We start from the raw sequence: 421 nt of genomic DNA, 5'->3' as shown, positions 1-421 counted from the left end.
CCGTGGAGTTCAACCAGGGACGGTGGCTCATCCTGCTGCCAAGGCAGGATTGTCCCCACTGCTGTCCCCATGGCACGTGGGCATGGTGGGGGATTGGCCAGCCTGAGGAGCTCGGGTGTTCAGGGCACGTCTGGTGGAAGGGTGCTTCCGGTGCTTGGGGAGGAGGAGATAGAGGGAGAAAGACTCTTCGTTTGCACACATGGACCAGGCAGACCCGTGGCTGCTGGGAGCTGGGGCCAAAGTGACTCTGGGGCAAATGGGAGGGATTTCATCCCAGTAATCTGGCAGGAAAAGCTGCTGCGTCTTGGGGGGGTCACAGCCCTGTGGTCCGCTTGGGACCTCACTACCCAGCCCCAGTCTGGTACAAGGAAGGATAGCGCTGGGCCAAGGTCAAAGCAAAACTGAGCTTCAGGCAGCGTCT

The 421-nt window shown here is 60.6% G+C and overlaps 1 protein-coding gene across 1 annotated transcript in view; it reads left to right on the top strand.

Annotated features, from left to right (window-relative positions):
* The window catches only part of TJP3 (tight junction protein 3), a gene marked incomplete at its 3' end in the record, with an annotated part of 8128 nt that overhangs the window by 2401 nt on the left and 5306 nt on the right, over positions 1-421 (top strand).

The sequence above is a fragment of the Buceros rhinoceros genome, unplaced genomic scaffold (assembly GCF_000710305.1).
Source record: "Buceros rhinoceros silvestris isolate BGI_N320 unplaced genomic scaffold, ASM71030v1 scaffold22871, whole genome shotgun sequence".
In the NCBI taxonomy this organism is placed as follows: domain Eukaryota; kingdom Metazoa; phylum Chordata; class Aves; order Bucerotiformes; family Bucerotidae; genus Buceros; species Buceros rhinoceros.
This window is presented reverse-complemented; position numbering and strand designations above follow the sequence as displayed.